The sequence below is a fragment of the Nicotiana tabacum genome, chromosome 8 (assembly GCF_000715075.1).
Source record: "Nicotiana tabacum cultivar K326 chromosome 8, ASM71507v2, whole genome shotgun sequence".
Classification (NCBI taxonomy): domain Eukaryota; kingdom Viridiplantae; phylum Streptophyta; class Magnoliopsida; order Solanales; family Solanaceae; genus Nicotiana; species Nicotiana tabacum.
The window spans coordinates 70,141,564-70,150,353 of record NC_134087.1 but is presented as its reverse complement, the minus strand read 5'-3'; the positions used below and the strand labels follow the sequence as shown (position 1 = coordinate 70,150,353).

Genomic DNA, 8,790 nt, shown 5'->3' with positions numbered 1-8,790 from the left:
AAATGAAAGTTACAAAAAATATTTTAGTTTACGTATCTTTATAAAATTAAATAAAAATAATATACAAAAATAGTACCTTATTTTTTATCTTTATATAATCTTGAAAATACAAAAAAATATAAAATAGTTTCATATTTTAATATAGTTTGATTTAATTAATTAGATTTAGTTTTTGCGTTGTGTAGTATTTTTATCTTTATTAAAAGAAGTTAGCTAAGGTGTTGGACCATAATTTTAAGAGTCTTGGAGCCCAATTTTAGGATCGAATTTGGACCAACCCAATTCTCCTTAGCCCAAATAGCCCATCAACCCAACTGACCCGCCCAAATACACCATTTTAATCTCAACCCTCGATCCATTTTAATCCAATGGTCACAATCCTTTCACCTATCAAATAAAAACCAAATTATAACCTACCCTAGACGAAGACTATCGGTCGTGTTCCCTAATCTCTAGAGCAAATCAACACAAGACAAAAAAAATCCTAGATATAAAAACCAAAAAATAAAAGGATCTGCCATAGGAATGTATGGAATACGTGGTGTTTCTGCTTGCACTTGACCCTTTGATTTCAAATTATTTCCCTAAAATGGAGATAAGGATTTGCTGTCTTGCTTAAACGATTTCATTTTCGGTATTTTTACTAGATTTTGTCTCTGCGGCTGACTTGCTGACTAATCTGCTTCTACAATAGTTGATTCGCACAAATAGCCGATTTTATGACCTCCTGTATTTCGCTGCTTCATCTTCTCTTCACCATATCTATCGGAACACGCACACACACAGTCACAATTTTTTTTACTTTCCGGCGAGTTTCGAGGCTGAAGAGTCGAGGTCTACCTGTGTTTCATCGAATTCCGGCAAGCTCCAAAGTCGAAGTTCCGTTGGTCCTGGTCATGTCCCTATTCGATTCCGGAGCTGCAAATTAGTTAAGCTCAGATTCACATTTGGAGGTTCATTTCTCATCTCTTGTTTCTTGCAATTATTGGGTCATAACTAATCTTGTTTTACATGGGTTTATATGGTGATATAACTGGTTATGGTGTATTTGTGAGTTGATATTCAATTGTTTAATTCTTTGAGTGACTCGTGGCAGTTTGTAGCTGCTAAACTATGCATAACTTATTAAAATTGTTGCTAAAAATATGTTCGACATTGCTTAAGAGTTTTGTATTGTTGTATTTGTTGTTGTTAGTGTCTATTAGCAATATGTGTATTAGTTATAAAGATTTTACATCGTAAACTAAACGTTGTGTCAAAGTTGATTTCCTTTGTTGTCGTCCTTCACGAATTAGTCCATAAAAATGCTGGATACTGCAAATGCAAGACCAAAACTGAAGTTGTCAAAAATGTTGGTTACTCTAAATTTTCTGGACCATTATTGCTAATTCTATAATTTTTAGGTATATATAGTCAAAAGGGATCAAGCTATTCTCATATAGACTCCTTGAATTTTGGCAGCTCAGCTGATTGTAATACCGCGACCTTTCATTATAATGATAATGCAATGGGTTTTAAACGTGTAATTTTGGGCTTAACTAAGAGTACGCTTAAGCCGTTAATATTCATAAACATCGTAGCTTGCTTTAGGCTCGATTAATAATTATCATGGCTACGGGTATGGTTCTCGTAACGTAGTTGTGATTTGTAATTACTAAAACCCGGTTGTACATTTCATGTGACCCGATTCTAATTTTCCACAAGGTTAAATAGAACATGTCGTGACTCGTGGGTGCATTTCATGTAGCGTGTCTTACGATGTGTTTTAAATAACCTTGAAATAATTCCTTAAATAAATAAAAGCGGTTAAAAAGTTAAAAGGCACATAGGTTTAAAAGTGTTTTAAATGAGATAAATTGGCCAATAATAATAGTTGAATGACCGTGCTAGAACCTCGGAACTAAGGAATGCCTAACACCTTCTCCCGGGTTAACAAAATTCCTTACCTGGATTTCTGTGTTCACGGACTATAAAACAGAGTTAATTTTTCCTCGATTCGGGATTTGAACTGGTGACTTGGGACACCATAAATTATCCCAAGTGGCGACTCTGAATTCTTAAATAAATAATCTCGATTCGATTGTCACTTAAATTGGAAAAAACTCCCTTATACCCTTCCGGGATAGGAAAAAGGAGGTGTGACAACTCTGGTTACTCTGCTAGGGATAAGAACCCAGAATCTCTAGTTTAGGGTTCGAGAATTCGAGCTTAGAATATCTGTTATAGTTAGCTTTATTTATTATCTGGTTTTATTCACGTGTTTGGGTTTAATGTGCTAAATGTTACTTGTTACCGCTTTTATATTGTTTGGACTCTATATAGATTGATACAAAACCCTCCTCTCTTTGAGTCTTCTAAATCATCTGGGTAGTGTGCACTTCGTGTGACTTCTCGTTTGGTGTTATCTAGGTTTGTTCCAGGGTTGTAACCTAGTTTATTTTTCTTGTTTTGTTGTTCAAACTCTTGCACCGTCTTTCTAAATGCAATTTTCTGTTTTCTGTTATAGTTCTTTTCTCCTTCTATAGTTCTTTTCCTGCCGACTCTAGTAACATGACATGCACACATAATCCTAGGCCTGGTCTTAAAAGTTAGTTTAATCATGAAGCAATAAAACATTTTTGAAGATGATAGGAATATTTGAGGGAAATAAGTAAAGGCATTTTGAGATCATTTGAACCCCGAACTATGTGAAACTGAGGCGGATAATTTGGGAAGTTAATAGGGTGACAAGAATTTGTTAAAGGAGAGTGCATCCTGGACGATTTGAAGCAAGCAACTTTGAGTTCAAGTGCACCTAAAGTAACAAGATAAAGTCAAGGAAGTTTTCTCCGAATTGACAGAGGATATCCATTATGAAAAAGGAATCACCCAACGAGGGTTCTGTATTTGACAAGGTGCTAAAGAAAAGTGGAAGGCATACTAGTAATATCAATGCTGAAGCCCAAGAGAAATATTGTGCATGATCTTCAATTTTCATTTCAAGTTGCATGTGTTGTACTTGGCATTTTCAGGGATTGAGAGGCCCTCTTTTAGCTACCCAAACACTTATACCATTTGATACCCTTTTGAGCCTGTACTAATTTCTTTGACCTCTCCTCTTTTGGAATCAAGTTAGGGTCATGCGAAAAAAGAAAAAAAGAAGAAGGAAAAAAGAAAGAAAAGAAAAAAAAGAGAAAAAGAAAAGAAAAATAGCAACAACAAAACGTATCTTTGTGAACTACGTTTGACCTGATTCTTATCACCACAAGATACGTAGGAAGCCTTACGGTTCAGTCATACCAAATAAAATATTTCATAATCCCACGAAGTCGAAAGTGGGGCAGTCTTTCTTAGTAACTCCATCAAAAGAAAAAAAGAATCAAATTCCCTTGTTTTAGAAATTGGGGCAAAGTTTTAGAATGGATTCCGAAAGTTGTAAATAAATTGATCTCGTTGTCATAGTTATTTTGAGCCTTAATGATATCCTTTCTTACTAACCCTGTTCAAAAGCCACATTATAATCCAAAAAGACGTCCCAGATAATCTTTGAGAGTGCTGAGTTGGCCATGCCAGGAGCATATGATGTTTTTACCATGGTTAATGCCTTGTCATCTGCAGAATCAGAGGAGATAAGAAGAATAGAACAAAATGAGAGAGTCTTATTGGTGAAAACCTTCACAGGCACCATAAAGCGATGGTGAGTTGAGAGAAAGAACAAAATGAGAGAGGCTTGATGGTGAAAACCATTCGGGCACTACAAGTCGAATAAGGATTGTGAATCAGATTGGATAATCAGAGCATTGAAGCCCAGTTTCACGACTCAGAGGTACGACAAGAGTTGAACATTAGACTTGCTTGACAGATTAGGCCACTTAATCGAAAGGTGCATGTCATGGTCATTAGAGTTATTGTCCACATCTGATAGGTTTCTACTTTGTAATTTTCTTGTTAGGTATCATCTCTTTCCATTGTCCTTTACTCTGTTCCTTTTGTCTTGTTTACTTCCTCTTCTTGAGTCTGTTTGGTCAAAACAAGTGAGAAATGACCTCAAAATTTGCCACCAGCTTTCCAATTGCACAAAGCGGGATCTGGCTAGCACATCAAAGTGTCATAAGTAAGGAAAGAACAACGTACGCACTGAGTTGGTAACAATCAATGTGCTTTGGAATTTATGTGAAATACAAAGATTCGGTATATGTCAGTTCATGAGCAATGCAACAGATAGAAGGTGTTGGGTGAACGGATCAAAGGTATTTTTTGTGATAAGGTTGACAGAGAAAGTGGTTAACCAATGACAAGCAAGGTCTTCCAAGTGGAAATCAAAGTTATCATGGCAAGTGAAGGAGCAATAGACCTTAAGGCCAAGGCCAGTGGGTTAAGTCAGGAAAGAACGACATGCACACTGAGTGGGTAACAATCAACGTGCTTTGGGGTTCATGTGAAACACAAAGGTTCAGTATATGTCAATGCGTGAGCACAATGCAACAGATGAATGGTATTGGGTTTGAATGGATCAGAGTTATTTTCCGTGCTAAGAGTGATAGAGAAAGTGGTCAGTCAATAAATAGGCCCTCTTTCGAGGTGAAATCGAAGTTATCATGGGAAGTGAAGGAGCAATCGCCCTCAAAGTCAAGGCCACAAACCAACCACCATGTTTAAACTCACAAGTTTTCTTTGTTTGAAATATGGATGAAGACTATGTCCAAATCAAAGCTTGAAAGCTTTAATTTTTCAGATGTCGTGCCCAAATTTTGTCGGCACAAAGGCGGTTTGAGAAGAAGAGAGAAAATTTGTTCGATCTACAGGAACCCTCCATAAGGAAAAACATGGTTCAGGGGCATGGAATTTTATTCGTTCTGCAAAGATCCTCCAAGAAGAAAGCATGGCTCAGGTAAGTTCATTCTCGGCTTTTCAGGACCCTCCTAGATAATGGGATTTAATTTCAATTTTTTTTTCAAGACCCTCCTCGATAATGGGATTAATTTGAAGTTCTCAGGACCCTCCTGGATAATGGGATCTAGTTTTACGTTTTAAGACCTTCATAGATAATAAGATTTAGCGTAAGTTTTACCTTTAGGAAATAGAATTTAGCTTTGAAGTTGTCACCCTTAAGATGAGATTTAATTTTTAATTTTCAGGACCCTCCTGGATAATGGGATTTAGTTTTTGAGATTTTATAGCTCTTTTAGTAACAAGATTCGATTAACACTCACAGATGTTCCCAATATCAAACTTGGGCAGAAAAAATTCTTTTGTTTTGTGTGTTTATTGGAAATTAGGAGCCCACCTGGAGAACAAAGGGAAAGCAGTTCAAGTGTTAAAAATCAGGAGCCCACTTGGAGAACAAAGGAAAATCAGTTCAAGTGTTGGAAATCAGGAGCCCACCTGGAGAACAAAAGGGAAAGCAATTCAAGTATTGGTAATCAGGAGCCTTCCTGGAGAGCAAAGGGAAGCAGTTCAAGTATTAGAAATCAGGAGCCCACCTGGAGAACAAAGGGAAAACAATTCAAGTGTTGGGAATTTGGAGCCCACATAGAGAACAAAGGAAATGCAATTCAAGTGTCGGTAATCAGGAGCCCACCTGGAGAACAAAGAGAAAAGCAGTTCAAGGTTGGTAATCAGGAGCCCACCTGGAGAACAAAGGGAAAGCAATTCAATTGTCGGTAATCAGGAGCCCACCTGGAGAACAAAGGGAAAATAATTCAAGTATTGGTAATCAGGAGCCCACCTGGAGAACAAAGGGAAAGCAATTCAAGTGTTGGTAATCAGGAGCCCACCTGGAGAACAAAAGGGAAAGCAATTCAAGTATTGGTAATCAGGAGCCCACCTGGAGAGCAAAGGGAAGCAGTTCAAGTTTCGAGGAAAAACAGTGCAAATTTTGGTAATTAGGATCCCACTTGGAGAACAAAGGGAAATCAATTCAAGTGATGGTAATTAGGAGCCCACCTGGAGAACAAAGGGAAAGCAATTCAAGTGTTGGTAATCAGAAGCCCACCTGGAGAACAAAGGGAAACAGTTCAAGTCTCAAGGAAAAACAATACAAATGTTGGTAATCAGGCACCCACCTGGAGAATAAAGGGAAAGCATCAATTTCAAAGTAAGATAACACAAGTTTCAAGGGAAAACAATTTAAGGTAACAAAGGGAAGACAATTCAAGTTTTGGTAATTAGGTGACTGCTTGGAGAACAAGGGAATACAGTTTAAATGTTGGCAATTAGGCGCTACCTGGAGAATAAGGGAATTCATTTCAGAATGCAATTCAAGTCAGCAACAAAAGAAAATCGCATCAAGAATGCGAGTCAACAGTCCGAGATGATCAATGGAAGTTAGTCACAATCCAGAATAAAAAAAGAAAGAAAGGCAAGAAGTGAATCCAAATGCAGAAGTTGATGAAAGATATGAACTACTCAGGACATGGTTGAAATCACGAGCATTGCATGTCCAGTCTCGATCCGAAGAAGAATGAACTAGTACCTGCAGCTAGCAAGCGTCAATGTTCAAATCTAAAGTCTGCGTGAAGAACCATTCAAGACTCAAGATCAAGCTTCAGAAGACTTATAGATAGGAATCTTGTAACTCATAGTTGACAGACTTAGTTAGTCTTTTTCATTTTTTGATTTTGATGTATTAACAGGGCTGCGGACTGGAACCTCGACGGAATGGCACCTCGATCGGCTCTCCAACTCGGTATACTCTATCATCTCACTCACTTCTGAACTACACGTGATCTGATTCCTTTATAGCCAAGAATATGTAGGCAGCTCAGATACCAGGGCTCAGTCACATTCTCTTTTCTTTTAGCTTTTGGTCTCTTTAAATAAGGGTCGGGTCAAAAAAATCTATCTAGTCGTTCTTTGTCTGAAAATACTTCGTATTTGCAGTCAAAGAGGGGCAGCTTTAAACATGTGATTTTTGAATCTCCCCAAATTTTTTTATATTTTAGCATGTAAATGTTTCGTTTAGGCCTAATATCGCTATTTCAACTAATTTTGACCCTTTTATTTTATTTTGTCACAAAAAATATTTTAGTTTACGTTTCTTTATCAAATTAAATAAAAAAAATACAAAAATAGTACCTTATTTTTTATCTTTATATAATCTTGAAAATACAAAAAAAAATATAAAATAGATTCATGTTATAATATAGTTTGATTTAATTAATTAGATTTAGTTTTTGCGTTGTGTAGTATTTTTATCTTTATTAAAAGAAGTTAGCTAAGGTGTTGGACCACAATTTTAAGAGTCTTAGAGCCCAATTTTAGGACCCAATTTGGACCAAACCAATTCTCCTTAGCCCAAATAACCCATCAACCCAGCTGACCCGGCCAAATACACCATTTTAATCTCAATCATCGATCCATTTTAATCCAATGGTCACAATCCTTTCACCTATCAAATAAAAACCAAATTATAACCTACCCTAGACGAAGACTATCAGCCGTGTTCCCTAATCTCTAGAGCAAATCAACACAAGACAAAAAAAATCTTAGATCTAAAAACCAAAAAACAAAAGGATCTGCCATAGGAATGTATGGAATACGTGATGTTTCTGCTTGCACTTGACCCTTTGGTTTCAAATCATTTCCCTAAAATGGAGATAGGAACTTGCTGTCTTGCTTAAATGATCTCATTTTCGGTATTTTTGCTAGATTTTATCTCTGCGGCTGACTTGCTGACTAATCTACTTCTACAATAGTTGATTCGCACAAATAGCCAATTTTATGACCTCCTGTATTTCGCTGCTTCGTCTTCTCTTCACCATATCTGTCGGAGCACGCGCACACACAGTCATGCATTTTTTTTACTTTCCGACGAGTTTCGAGGCTGAAGAGTCGAGGTCTGCCTGTGTTTCATCAAATTCCGGCAAGCTCCAAAGTCGAAGTTCCGTTGGTCCTGGTCAAGTCCCTATCCGATTCTGGAGCTGCAAACCAGTTAAGCTCAGATTCACATTTGGAGGTTCATTTCTCATCTCTTGTTTCTTGCAATTATTAGGTCATAACTAATCTTGTTTTACATGGGTTTATATGGTGATATAACTGGTTATGGTGTATTTGTGAGTTGATATTCAATTGTTTGATTCTTTGAGTGACTCGTGGCAGTTTGTAGCTGCTAAACGTTGTATAACTTATTAAAATTGTTGCTAAAAATATGTTCGTCATTGCTTAAGATTTTTGTATTGTTGTGTTTGTTGTTGTTAGTGTCTATTAGCAATATGTGTATTAGTTATGAAGATTTTACATCGTAAACTAAACGTTGTGTCAAAGTTGATTTCCTTTGTTGTCGTCCTTCACTAATTAGTCCATAAAAATGCTGGATACTGCAAATGCAAGTCCAAAACTGAAGTTGTCAAAAATGTAGGTTACTCTAAATTTTCTGGACCATTATTGCTAATTCTAGAATTTTTAGGTATATATAGTCAAAAGGGAGCAAGCTATTCTCATATAGACATCTTGAATTTTGGCAGCTCAGCTGATTGTAATACTGCAACCTTTCAATATAATGATAATGCAATAGGTTTTAAACATGTAATTTTGGGCTTAGCTAAGAGTACGTTTAAGACGTTAATATTCATAAACATCGTAGCTTGCTTTAGGCGCAATTAATAATTATTATGGATACGGGTATGATTCCCGTGAAGTAGTTGTGATTTGTAATTACGAAAACCCGGGTGTACTTTGCATGTGACCCAATTCTAATTTCCAACAAGGTTAAATAGAACGTGTCATGACTCACGGGTGCATTTCATGTAGCGTGGCTTACGATGTGTTTTAAATAACCTTGAAATAATTCCTTAAATAAATAAAAGCGGT

At 36.7% G+C, this 8,790-nt stretch overlaps 1 long non-coding RNA gene across 1 annotated transcript; it reads left to right on the top strand.

The window, feature by feature from the left end:
- The first annotated feature begins 435 nt into the window (after window positions 1–435).
- On the top strand, window positions 436–8,231 carry LOC142162731 (uncharacterized). Its single transcript, XR_012694056.1, has 2 exons — window positions 436–953; window positions 4,044–8,231. It is a non-coding gene; the product is annotated as an uncharacterized LOC142162731 (long non-coding RNA).
- The last annotated feature ends 559 nt before the right edge of the window (window positions 8,232–8,790 follow it).